The sequence below is a fragment of the Salmo salar genome, chromosome 20, assembly GCF_965601325.2.
Source record: "Salmo salar chromosome 20, fSalSal1, whole genome shotgun sequence".
NCBI lineage: Eukaryota > Metazoa > Chordata > Actinopteri > Salmoniformes > Salmonidae > Salmo > Salmo salar.
The window spans coordinates 8,823,776-8,837,500 of NC_138310.1; the positions used below are offsets into that span (position 1 = coordinate 8,823,776).

Below are 13,725 nucleotides of genomic sequence, written 5' to 3' on the forward strand. Positions count from 1 at the left end.
TGGTACTCCCTGTATATAGCTCCACATTGATCTGGTACTCCCTGTATATAACTCCACATTGATCTGGTACTCCCTGTATATAACTCCACATTGATCTGGTACTCCCTGTATATAACTCCACATTGATCTGGTACTCCCTGTATATAGCTCCACATTGATCTGGTACTAGTACTCCCTGTATATAGCTCCACATTGATCTGGTACTGGTACTCCCTGTATATAGCTCCACATAGATCTGGTACTTCCTGTATATAGCTCTACATTGATCTGGTACTGATACTCCCTGTATATAGCTCCACATTGATCTGATACTCCCTGTATATAGCTCCACATTGATCTGGTACTGCTACTCCCTGTATATAGCTCCACATTGATCTGGTACTTCCTGTATATAGCTCCACATTGATCTGGTACTGATACTCCCTGTATATAGCTCCACATTGATCTGGTACTTCCTGTATATAGCTCCACATTGATCTGGTACTGCTACTTACTGTATATAGCTCCACATTGATCTGGTACTTGCTGTATAGCTCTATTCTTGTGTATTTTATTTTATTCCTCTTGTGTTACTATTTTACGGGAAAGTATACACCAATTGTATTGTGACAAATAAGATGTTTGATGACAGACATGTATTTGTTCAAAATCTATTACTTGACGGTTTCATTTCAGAGAAATCAGTAGTACTGTTAGGTTTTACACAGTCAAATGTAACAAATAACTACGTTTTTAATAAAGATAGGTGCAAATGATACATTTGTGACGTGAAACACAATTATTCAATACAGTAATATGAGATTTGTATGTAAAACATTTACATTTGACATTTTAGTCATTTAGCAGATGTTCTTACCCAGAGTGACTTACAGTAAGTGCATCCATTTTAAGATAGCTAAGTGAGACAACCAGATATCACAGTCAAGTATACAGAATATGAACAGTCCACTCCAGCTAAACAATGGATATATAGCGTTTTGCAAAGAAATACTCATTTTCATACTCATCTAAAATATTTGACACACAAGGTACAAATAAGCAATCATTTCTGATGAAAAAAACACAAATGTGAAAAATTACAGAAATAATATGTTTTACTTTCTCAGCCACTCACTTCTACTTCCTTCACTCACTTCTACTTCCTTCACTCACTTCACACCCTTTGACTCCTTCATTCACTCCTTCCATCACTCGTCCCCTCATTCCACACATTTTTTTAAACAGTCATTTTTCTACCGTCACTTTATTCAGTCCATCACCCCCCAACAAAAATGTACGAATGGAAAATATATTAATCTCCTTCACACACACACACCCACACAAACATGTACAGAGAAACAAACACACACCCTCCCTCCTCACCTCCCTGTCGTCCAGGTGTTTACTGTCATATTTACTGAGGGGTTTTGTCTAATCCTCTCACCACACCTGAGTCCTACCCTGTCTGACATGTCACTGGCTTTACTCTCTCCCGTTCTCTCTCTGTCTCTATTTCTCTCTCACACACACACACACACACACACACGTTGACACACACGCACATGACACACACAGACATTTACACAGACTCTCATGCTATCGCGCCAATACATGTTCACACTATTTTACATGTTTAGTTTGCTATTACCATGAATTCGAAATCCTGATTTACTGTAACTCGTTGACGCAATTAAGAAGTCTGTTTCCAGTGTGTGTGTGTGTGTGTGTGTGTGTGTGTGTGTGTGTGTGTGTGTGTGTGTGTGTGTGTGTGTGTGTGTGTGTGTGTGTGTGTGTGTGAACATGCGTGTGTGTGTGCGCGTGCATGCATGCGTGCGTGAACATGCGTGTGTGTGTGTGTGTGTGTGTGTGTGTGTGTGTGTGTGTGTGTGTGTGTGTGTGTGTGTGTGTGTGTGTGTGTGTGTGTGTGTGTGTGTGTGTGTGTGTGTGTGTGTGTGTGTGTGAATGAGCGAGAGAGAGAGAGAGATCTGCTGAATTATTTACACTCCAAATCCCACTTAATTGGTATCAGGTTTTTAAACGGGGTCAAATGTTGCGGTGCAGCTTTTCTCTTACTGCATCGCATCCGATGAGGGGCTCAGCCGAGCTCTATTGATCTGCGTCTTAGGCCTTTGACTTGGAAACCCTCTGTGCCAACCTAGGACAAAACACCCAGCATCACAACAACGACAGTCCGGCTGTAGCGCTCCTCATGTCTAGACTGAATCCTGGACCATTACTCCATTAAATAGAGTACATGCTAGGGGAGATTTGTTGAGTCACAGCACCATTGACATGCTGCCCGAGGCTGTGCAATGAGCGGGTATTAGATTTAAGCCCCTTAATAAAGCCAATTAGAATTATAGTTGCTCATGAAGGTAACCTTATCATGGCAAGGTAAACTTTAGCAGTCTGTGTGTGTGTGTGTGTGTGTGTGTGTGTGTGTGTGTGTGTGTGTGTGTGTGTGTGTGTGTGTGTGTGTGTGTGTGTGTGCGCGTGCTCTCTCTACATCCCCCAGAACCATGGCAGCAAACAGACCAAGATCCGTGAGGACCATACTGGGGTTGGACTCCACAGCCGTTCTCCGGCTGGCCCCCGGCCGGATCGTTTGATGACCAAGGGAAACCAGGGGCCCGAGACAGAAAGAGAGAGGGGAGAGAAAGAGAGGGAGAGAGACAGGGATAAGAGAGAGGGAGACGGAACGTTACATGATCCAACGGTTGCCGTGGTGATGGCTCCGTCTGAGACGGACGGGCCAGGAAATGGCCACTCATCAATCAAACGCAGAGAGAGGGATGAAAAGGAGGATGGCAGGTCCGTGGGGACTTGCGGGGGATGGAGGAGGGGTGAGGTGGGAGAGAGGGTCAGTGTTCAGCTTTCTGGTTTCCCTGGCCAGGTCTGGTCTCCACAGACCCAGTACCCTGCTCCCAGCCTCCCACTGCAAACAGGACACCGGTCCTTCAGGAGGCCTGGGGCAGAACAGGTAAGGTCTCCCTACTGACAACCAAACAAAGCAGGAGGAGAGACACTAGGTTAGAACCAGCACTCACAGTACCTGTGTTGACACGTATAAATCTACACTGAGTGTACAAAACATTAGGAACACCTTCCTAATAGGAGTTACAACCCCTTTGCCCTCAGAACAGCCTCAATTGGCCAGGCATGGATTCTACTAGGTGTCGAAAGCTTTCAACAAGGATGCTGGCCCATGTTGACTCCAATGCTTGCCACTTGTGTCAAGTTGGCTGGATGTCCTTTGGGTGGTGGACCGTTCTTGATACACTCGGGAAACTGTTGAGCGTGAAAAACCCAGCAGCGTTGCAGTTCTTGACACACACAAACCAGTGCTCCAGGCACCTACTACCATACCCTGTTCAAAGGCACTTAAATCTTTTGTCTTGCCTTTTCGCCCTCTGAATGGCACACATTCAATTCATGTCTCAATTATCTCAAGGCTTAAAAATCCTTCTTTAACCCATCTCCTCCCCTTCATCTACGCTGATTGAAGTGGATTTAACAACTGACATCAATAATGGATCCTAGCTTTCACCTGGACTCACCTGGTCAGTCTATGTCATGGACATTTCTTCTACTCTCAGTGTATCTTTAAGCATGTTGTTGTAATTGAGGGTTGTTTGTGCGTGTGTTCTTTGTTTGTGAATTTCTGTGTCTTATTCCCCCTCTAGTGGAGCTCCACAGATCCACGATGCTGAAAGGGGTGACGGTGGTGGTGTACTAAGCCCCAGAAGCAGAGCTGTCCGGAAGCACTCTGGTCCTTAAGCCCAGCCTGGCACGGCTCCCTGTCCCAGCCACACCCACTGCCACAGACCAGGATCCAGACCAGGATCAGAACCAGGAACAGGGGTCCAGCAGGCAGCCTCACACCAAGAGGATAGCGGCCCTCTCTCCCCCACCTGCCCAGCCCCCCATACCTCCCTGCACCCCCTTCTTATCGTCCTCTGCATCAGCAGTTTGTCTCTTGTTATGTCAGTCACTGATAGTCAGTCAATTAGCCCTAGTTAAATAAAGGTTTGATCAAATAAAATAAAACAAAAGTCCACGTCAGCTAAAATGTTTTAGATTGCTGAGTTCGTTTAACTGGCAGCAATCTGAACATACTATCATAGTCGAATTACCAGCCAAGGGGGGCCCACAATGATTTTATTAGTCAGTCTCACTCAGACGTCATATTACAAACTGCAAACATTTCTCTCCACCCTGCGGCAAAATGTGTTATAAAATTGCAAAATCTTCTCTCCGCCCCATAGAAAAAGTGTAGAATTTCAGTAAACTTGCTTTTTATTTTCTCTACACAACATGGAAACATTTGTACTTACAAAATGTCTCTCCGCTGTCAAGAGTGGGGCCACTAAAATGTGTGTCAGGGGTTTGGATGTGGGTACGAGCAACTGCGGCCTCTCATGAGTTCAGGTTTTTTTGTGGCCCCCACCCCCATCAAAGTTGTCCAACCCTCCTCCAGAGAGAACAACATCCACACTACTCCTCGCGTAGGGCCAGAAAAGAAGGGGCCATAGCCACCGGAGCTGTCCTGTCACACAGACGTGGACGCCAGCTCATCCAAAAACAATGACCTCTGACCTTTCAGCAGAACTCAACTCTGTGGAATGGAGGCGGCAGCCATGTGTGGAATCCTCTGGGGTGGCCCAGTGTGAACAGCCACCTCTAGGGTCCATTGTATTTCCTGGACCACAGAGCTGGATGAGTTTTCATTGTTTCGTTTTTTTGTTCTTGTAAAAACCAGCCAAAGTCGTTCCTATAGGTTTGAATGTTTGTGGTTTTGAAGGCATTCGCGCCACTACAGATCTGAACCTTGAGTAAGGCATTTCACGGTGAAGTCTTCTCTGTATTCCTCTCGATCGGTCCCATGTGTCTGCTACTACGCTCACCTGACTATGAGAAAATGATTTGCTGCCGAGATAATACGACAGAGCATGGCTGCCTTGCATTCTGCGGAAACAGGATTATTACACAAAACAGAGCTTTTTTTTGGAATCTACAGGAAATCTTTATCTTCGTTAAAACTTCCTGCTCTTTTATCATCGTCAGAGGCCCCTCTCAAAGTACAATCAATAGACAGTATACACTGTGTGTGCGCATGCCCGTGTGCGTGTGTGCGCGTGTGCGTGAGTGTGTGTGAGTCTATCTCTGTCTGTGTAAGCGTGTGTGTGTGCGTGTGCCCGTTAGTGTGTGTGGGAGAGTCTATCTCTGTCTGTGTGCGTGTGTGTGTGATGCTCCATGCGTGCCCTGCTAATCGATTCAAGGTGAGGCTTGTCGATTAAACAACCAGTACCGTACTCCCTGCCCCACCCCAAAGCAGTCCCCCCCCACCCTCCCTCCCTCCCTCCACCTCACCTGCAGTCTATCAATAACCCCATCAACAGTCCTATTGATCCACACACACCCCCCCCCCCCATCCCCGGCGAGACGGCAAGGCGTCTGCACAGGTTTAATTTTTGACAGATTTACAATAAAGGTGAAGTTATTATTTAACTCTTCCGGCTGTGGCGTGCTCTCTGATTTAGCACCCTGAGAGAGGATGAGTTATAGCCGACGTGGAGAATCTGCCGGTCTAGGATGGTAGGCCCTGTTCATAACTCACTGGCTGAATGTCTAGTTAGTCAATCCCTTGATCTGTAATCACAAATGCTGCCAGAAATTACATGAGTGATGAGCTGTAATAAAAGTGCTTACTTTTCCTGCTCTGTCTCTTAAGTGTTATTGGCAGACCCCTCTCTCCCAGGAGGCCGCGGCTGTGAAACAAAATCCCGACATAAACTGGCTCATTGGCTCGGCTAGTGCGGGAGTGTGTTTGTGTGTGAGCGTGCGTGCGTTATTCCTCCACTGTACTGTTTAACTCAAGTCTCTTTAGAGACATTGTCTTACTCTATTTCTTGAATTGTCACTCCTTGAGACACGAATCTCCAAACTATTTCCGCACAGCAAAAGCAGCAGGTAAGTCCACACTGGATCCCTCTCATATGTCCACATAGCAATGGCATCCCAAAGTCTTCCACAAAGGATTCAAGACAGCTATGTTCACTGTTGATCTGTTTTTCTTCTGCCTTTCTATAGTATATACTTTCAATTTGAACTGTTAAATGGTCGTTACGTACAGAATACCATTAATCCTATGAATATTAGACGATGTGTGCTTCTCGGTCTTATTTATGGCAGTAGAGGGAATAGATCTGGCTTAGGAAGACGGGGGTGGTGTTTCTAAGAGGTTGACACAGCTTCAACAGCTCATATGCCAGTCATTCACAGAGCTCTGCTATGGCCTAAAAGCTATAGGATAAAACACAGTACTGATTTGACCTTTCGCTCAGGGGACTCCAACCCAGTACCCAACAAACCTGTGTGATTCCTAAGCCTCGCAGCCTATGGTGGGTGTATGCTGTGGGCCGTGACAGCTTTGTTGATACGCCCGCTGACCATAATAATTACACAACAGCCAGCTTGCACTATTGATCGCCCCTATTGATGAAATCATATTTTACTGTAAAGGTCTGTTGATTTGGTGCATTACAGTGTAAATCTCTCTGCACAAGCAGGCCAGCCATGCAGGACCTCCCACTACTGAGTGATGGATGTGAACCAAACAGAGATAAATACTCTCTCGCACACAAACACATCTATTCAGATGGATCCGCTGAATGGGGAGTAATACACACTGTTTAAGACAGATACAGAAATAATGATATCCATATCTCTATGCTCTCCTGTGGGAGTTGGGCGCATAAGGATGACAAGTGGGATCTCCTATCCAGACGCTGGTATGACGTGATGCACGCGATGGGGCTTATGGCGCGTCGGCTTCATCTTATCATGATTTGTATTGTCAGCGGCGGTTGAATCTGCATGGCGGTAAAGGAGGCTGATGTGGCTCAAGTGCCCGCGTGGTGAACGGGAATCGAGATGAATGTGATGGAGCACAGCGAGAACCGGCGTCTATAAACTGCCTCTGGAGCTGATGTGCTCAGGGAGGGAGGGAGGGAGGGAGGGAGGGAGGGAGGGAGGGAGGGAGGGAGGGAGGTGCAGTCTAATAGAGGGGTGTCATTTCTAGTGTTCAAATGCCCAATCCCAATCCATTCCTACAAGACACTGGAATCCACCATCTTCATAGTCAAGAGGGATCATTTAAAGAACAACAGTAAGCATAATAATGTTTTATTGTGGTATTTTGTTTTCCCCCATGCTTTATATGGTGTTATCTGATTACTAATGTGACATATGACAATGTCTGAGCTATAACAGCAACAAAGTGGAAAGGAGGTGTTACGTAATAGACACTCATGTCTACGATGTAGCGCATTATCGCCCTGTGATCTTCTCATGGAAAAACATAACATGGGCATTAAAAGGAAAGACCAAATTTATTGCTATTGGAGGAAAAGAAAATAGGCCTTTATGGTTCAGGTTAAAATGTGGTCCACTAGACCGTGTTTCCGCTTTGGCGCACAGTTCAAAAGCATGTTTTCTTTTTCGTATTTTTCTGGCTGAGCTCTGAACCACTTGGGGGCCGTTCCAAAAGGCCATGGTACAGGCTGGTTTTCCCATTTAAGGGCCAAAATGATGTGGAGAGCATGTTCCTCTCCTAGAGGCCTGAAAAATGCTTGAAGCCTGGGTGTAGAGTAATTCACTAGCTCAGCCTCGGCTGCCACAAATGCAGCCACTCCCGAAAGGCGAAACCACGTTTGGCCACTACACATAAAACTCCTTCTGTGGGAGGTTGAAACCGAAAAAAAATAATGATTTTAATCAGTAGGGAATTGTTTTACAAGCTTAGAGTACGCCATAAGCTAATCTGCTTGTAACTGTCCAGGTATTTTGATGAAAGACACAGTTGATCTCGGTCCATTTCCTTAGTTTCCTTTGCCAAGAAAAACCATGTATTCATATATTTGGCAGAGAGCAGGGACTGAGTTCTCTGGCGTAAGGAGGTAGGACATTAACACAGTATAAAAATGCCGTCTTATGGCACATTCAAATGCATTTGCAGTAACAGACTTTTAGGTGAAAGCTAATATCAAACAGACTAAGACGACAGGATGTGATAGGATGTGACAGTGAATTGAAAGTGTGTATCTATTCCCGATACAATCATATTTACACAGGCTACTTTTTCACATTGCTGCACATAAGCTATTCTTACATCACTATATGAGTCCGTGAATTCCGTGAAATCATTGAAGGAGAGAATAACCACACCAGTCGGTCATATCTATCAGACAATACCGCCGGCAGGAAAAAAAAACACACACGTATCACAATTCCGGCTGGTGAAAATGCTAATGTCAAGCCACAGAATTGCTACAGTACAAGTTGTCTTCCCCAATGTAGAAAAGAGCCGGCGGGATGAGACAAAGGGCTGTTTCTAATCTCAGCAGGAAACATATAGTAACGATGCAGTGTGACACAGTGATTGATATGAGTAAAGTTGTTTATTTACAGAAGAGAGAAAAGAGAGTGTTTTCTTCTCATCCCTACGCTTATCTCCTGCCATAAATCACCGCCAATGGTATGCATAAATACGCCCGAGTGTCGTCGTATGGCTCCAGCACGGGCAATTCCACTTTGACCTTTACATTTTGCATTGGTCACTCGTGCTTAATGCGTGCCTCGACCCCTCTGACCTTGGCCATTTATATTTAAAAGTCATACAGGCTGATGGTTCTCCAGACAACAAACACAAACACACACATAGGCCTACTATATTACCAAATGGCGGCTAATGCCATGATTAATATTGTCATCATAACATGGTCACGTTTGAAATCCGTCTAATGATAAAGGTACAGGCTAATGTGAAGTTCCATCTACTGTTTCTCATTAGTCCTTGTCCCTCCAGTTACAGCCCTTTGATTCCATTACGGGAGCCCAGCGGCACTTCATATAGTCGTATGGCCATCCTAACCTTTGACTTCAGCCACCGCTTTAAAGGTTTTGCTCTTTGCCCTCTCCCATTTGACCTGTCTGAAGTATACTTTAATAATCGCAGCTGACGCTATCAAATGCACATACGAGCGGGTGGCAGGGCAGGGGCCGAAGTCTGCCCAGTAACCTTTTGACCTTTCAGTCATCCGTTGTGCCCCCCCCACACACACACACACACACACACACACACACACACACACACACACACATGCTATTCCATACTGTATCAGTCTGCATGTCACAGTTATTGATGGACCCTTGGAAATATTTTATTGGTCAGGGTGACCTTTGACTCAGGTCAGCCAAACATAACCCGCCGTCCCCCTCAAGCTCCTATTGACCTGATCATATGATCAGATGGCATTTAGATTAGGGAAGTATACACTGCTTTCTGTTGGTAGGCTGTTTGTAATCATTGGAAACTAGAATGCACACTTCATGGCTTGACTGTTTCCTCTGTCTTCATCCATCCTTTTGGAGGTTGTGTTGCCCATTTACATCTGGTATTTGCACCAGTTTGTGCAGGTACAGGGACCAGTAAGTGAGAAGTCAGTCATTTTGATGATGCCTTAAAAACAGTTTATTATTTAGGGTTAGCTACCTGTGGTAAGACTGCATTGTGTAATTTCGAGCTCAATATAATACCACAGGATCACAAAAAAGGGAAGGAAACAATTTTACAAAAAAAAAATATATTATTCCTTTTGAGTGCTTAATGTCACACGCATTAACTCTGCAGTGCAAGATAGTACATTTTACATTTTAGTCATTTAGCAGACACTCTTATCCAGAGTGACTTACAGTAAGTGCATTCATCTTAAGTTAGCTAGGTGGGACAACCACATATCTCAAACATAGTATGGACATTTTCTTTAAAGTAGCTAGGAGGGGGGAGAAAAGTGAAGTGAGAGGGTTTTTCTTTCTTTGTAAAGTTGTGTGCAAGGACCACCCGGCACATCCATGTAGGCCTACGGCAAAACGTTGTTGGTCACCACGGTGATTAACTCACGTACATTCTTCTGAATAACACACAATTTTGCAATGACAATGGAATGCCTTCTGCCCTAAAATGATGTCCCTCCCACTCGATGTGGGCCTTGTTGAATTGTAAGGTAGGCTAGTCGCCGTCAACAGAAATGTAGCGTTGTGTCGACGTGTGTTGCTATTCATGGTTATATGTTGTTATTGTTGCTGAATGACTGACCGTCAAGATTAGTAATGTTATTCATGTTGGTGGACATATTCAAACAATGTGTTTGGAACAGTCAGATGATACATAATATAAAATCCTTCCAAAAATGTTTGCATCAGAAAATGTTTTTATCCACCATTGGCGCAGACCGCTGCATGACTGTTTTCAGGTAGATACCGCCATTTGAGTTACAGAATTTCTTCTCCAATAGTCTGTGTGACAGTTACATCTACAAAACAGTTAAATCACTGTAGTCATATCATGGGTGTTGTTGAAACCACTGTGTCAACATAAAAAGCACTGCCATATCAACCAACGCTCAAAACACGGTGTACCTCTCTCCACCGTTCCCTCTCCCATCTCCTCCTTTCCCTCAAAGTAAGCCTCTTTGTCACAGGAAGTATAGCTTGCGTTGAAGCACCTGCAATTAAAATAAGCCTGATCACAGCTGGACAATTACCTGCCAACTAACCTTTTCTGGAGGCACTTAAGGATGTAAGGACCCCGAGGATAGACGTGCCCTGAGTGGAACAGGCACTTCACCAGGACAGAGAGAGAGAGAGAGAGAGAGACGGTATCATGGTGAGATTACCTAATCCTCTGAGAGCATCCCAGTTGTAGGGCTTGTTCATGTCAGACGTGAGGGGGGCTTTGGCTAAGTTTACCCCAGAGAGGGCCACAGAGCACACAGGGATCTGCCCCCCTCTCCACAGCATCTCGCCGGTGGCTTGGTAAACAGTGTTAAATTGGTTGCAGGGAGCAGATAATATTTCCCAACACTTGCATTCATTAGCACGGTGGGTATTATTATTCACCCTCCCTGACTGCATCAAGGTCTACCCTGGAGGTACTGCCCCCTCAGTCTACTGGATTAGGTTTCACCGTGCTTGTGTTATTGGAGAGGTAGACCTGAGGGGCAGCCACTGAGAATCAGCAGTGGAATACTGCATGTGTTTATTGGCATCCGTCGAAAAGTGATGGAGAACAATCACCTTGAAGAAGGATGCAGAATCATGCTTCAATAGGCCGGTTTGGGGTGAGGTTCCTTGCCTGGCCCTGACAGGGCACTGAGGGCATGCCTGGTTATGCTGAGGGGCACACGTACTTTCACATGTCATAGTGAGTGAGATTGCAGATGAAGGACCATGCAGGAGTAGATGAGTGCTACATGTCCAACATATTACAGATTCGATGCTTTATATTTTCAGTTCTCTAACCACAAAAATCTCCCATAGATTTCATGAGGAGTGCCAGACGGAGTATCCTTGGATCGGTGTAGAGGTCTCTTTTCAGTATCACGTAACAGGTGTGTGCATGTGCCAGAATTCAGGGGAACAACTGAGTATAGAGTGTGAAATAGCATGGTTTAAAGGGATACTTCGGGATTTTGTCAATAAGGCCCTTAATCTACCTCCGCAGAATCAGATGAACTCATGGATACCATTTGTATGTCTCTGTGTCCAGTATGAAGGAAGTTAGAGGTAGTTTCGTGAGCCAATGCTAACTGCCGTTAGCGCAGTGACTGGAAGTCTATGGGTATCTGCTAGCATGCTCATTGGCAAAATCCCGGAGTATCCCTTTAACACACTAAGCAGCATGTTGCCGTGAAGTGGTGTAGTAAGACCTGCCATAGATCATGTCGTTAGCAGTTAGCTGGTGCTGCAGATGTGTATAGACTAAGGGAAGGCTGTAAAGGCCTCCATTACAGTGAAAATAGCCCACTCCCACAGCCCCTCCAGACAGCCAGTCATTACCCATCTATTGGGAGGCCTGAGAGAGAGCAGTAAGTATGGGAGACGTATGGCTTTGTTAGAATGCGCCTGGATGTTCTCCGCGGGGTTAATACTACCGGGGTCTAGCGCCCAGCGCATCGAGCGCCTCTCCCCCAATGTGCTCGTGAGTAGAGTCAGGGGTTATTTGATGCTATTTTTACAAGAAACTGGTTAATTTGTCTTAAGTCATTACCGTCTATTACGGCTGGAAGTCTTGGGGAAAAGGTGGGAAGCGGCAGACGCTGGCGTTCTGCCTAAAGAGAAATCAATGAAACAAATTAATCCTTTGCAGGCTGCGGTGACACAGTCATCCATCATTCATGGGCGCTTTTACCCAACGAATCAGGGAGCGGGGCAGGGGGAGAGAGACCCAGGGGACGGGGCAGACAACCACGCAACGCCCAACACTGGGGCCAACGGCGAGGAATCATCTCGCTCGGAGCTGAGCCCCCTAACATTACAGCTGACTGTCTGTCTACAGAGTGCAAAGCAGGGATAAATACAATTGGAAGAGCAACACCATGAACAGCCATGATTACACACAGTGTCACTCTCTCTCTCACACATCAGTATTTCCTCCCTCCCCCAGCTTGTTCTGGGCCTCCAGGTTGATGGGAAGACTGACAGGTGATCTTTATCATTTATTTACACTGGACATATAGCCCGCGTATTGGTAATTAATTCCTCAGACAGAGAGGGCAGAGGAGGGAGAGAGAGAGGGATCAGAAAGAGACGGATAGAGGGAGAACGCGATCCCCACTGTGGGGGTGGGCATTGAAAACAGAGATTCCCCTCCAACCACCACATTGAGCACAACCTCACTATGTGGCGTTGCCTTGTTCCAATTCCATCGCATTCTGTTGGCATTGTTCCAATGATGACGCATTCTGTCGGCATTACAGACTCCCGTTGCTTGGGCCCCCAGTCCGTCGAAGAGGCCACGTGTCGCCACCCACAGCCTCACTGGGACCACATCCCCCCCGACCCCGTTCACAAGTGAAAATGAGAACCACACTACCATACAAAGGTTAGATCCCCATGCACGTATCACTGCTAGGTCTGCCATCTTGGTACACCTCAATTCAGCCACTTTAGAGATCTAAGATCTATGCACATGATCACGTCACATGACCCACACCAGGAATCGTCAATCCCCTCATTGATACTTGCAGTTCTATTCGATAGCAGCTTGCAATACCAGACAACAAAATCAATGCAAATACCCCCAAAAAATGAAACATTAAAATACAAGTGAAATGGATTGATTCTTTTATTCAGACAATTATTTTGCTTTCTCTGACAGTAATGCTACTACACATGATTCAAACTCAGGGTATCCCAGCACATCATTGCATCAGCCTCCTACGTTCCCATATGGTCTGCCTGTGACATGCAATGGCGGCGCCGACGTTAACCTGTGGCGACTGCATGTGTTCTTAAAAAATGTAGAGAGTGGGTAGGACTGGGAATGGAGGTGGTAGGATCACTCCCTGGGAAAGCATAAATAAATAATGGGGAACCGCGGAACAAGCGGCATCATTACTTGCCTTGTCATTGTAATGGGGGCTGGCACTTACCTTAACCAGCCTCAAAGAGGAATACCAATAGCCTTCTTTTTTTTCACTGACACAGGTGGCAGGATTCTGTGGAGGAGCATTCTGGAAAATCAGAGAGAAACAGGGAGGGAGGGAGGGAGGGAGGGAGGGAGGGAGGGAGGGAGGGAGGGAGGGAGGGCTAAAGAAATGGGGGGATATTGCAGCGGGAGGAGGATAGGATGCTACAACCTACACATCCTGTTTAAACACTATATTTTCTCTCAACCTCCACATC

At 45.8% G+C, this 13,725-nt stretch overlaps 2 long non-coding RNA genes across 2 annotated transcripts in view; both read right to left on the reverse strand.

Annotated features, from left to right (window-relative positions):
* Positions 1–13,147: 13,147 nt before the first annotated feature.
* Positions 13,148–13,582, reverse strand: LOC123729317 (uncharacterized). The gene is made up of 2 exons (XR_006761091.1): positions 13,473–13,582; positions 13,148–13,385 (listed from the first exon to the last, which is right to left on the reverse strand). It is a non-coding gene; the product is annotated as an uncharacterized LOC123729317 (long non-coding RNA).
* A 2-nt stretch (positions 13,583–13,584) lies between these two features.
* The window catches only part of LOC145862386 (uncharacterized), a 9,655-nt gene continuing 9,514 nt past the window's right edge, over positions 13,585–13,725 (reverse strand). Inside the window, exon 4 of the long non-coding RNA XR_014381806.1 lies at positions 13,585–13,725. This exon is cut by the window's right edge and continues 1,445 nt beyond it. This is a non-coding gene — a long non-coding RNA (uncharacterized LOC145862386).